The sequence below is a fragment of the Octopus bimaculoides genome, chromosome 28 (genome assembly GCF_001194135.2).
Source record: "Octopus bimaculoides isolate UCB-OBI-ISO-001 chromosome 28, ASM119413v2, whole genome shotgun sequence".
NCBI classification, from domain to species: domain Eukaryota; kingdom Metazoa; phylum Mollusca; class Cephalopoda; order Octopoda; family Octopodidae; genus Octopus; species Octopus bimaculoides.
Genome location: NC_069008.1, coordinates 707,244 through 707,511, shown reverse-complemented (window position 1 = coordinate 707,511; position 268 = coordinate 707,244).

The window sequence follows — 268 nt, the reverse complement described above, 5'->3', positions numbered from 1 at the left end:
CACAGAGAGAGGGAAAAACTGATAGACAGTGAGACAGACACGCAGACAGGGGGAAAGAAAGAAAGAAAGAAAGAAAGAAAAGAGGCAAAGTGATTTGTTTTATTTATTAAATTTTATTTAGTTTTTTCTATTTTAATGAATTTTAATTTATTTGCATAATTTTAAAAAAAACGGAAATTTTCTGAAGCCATTAATATATTCACGTTTCTTCCTTTTTTTTCTTCTTCAACGTTACCATCATCATCATCATAATTATCATCATCTTCAT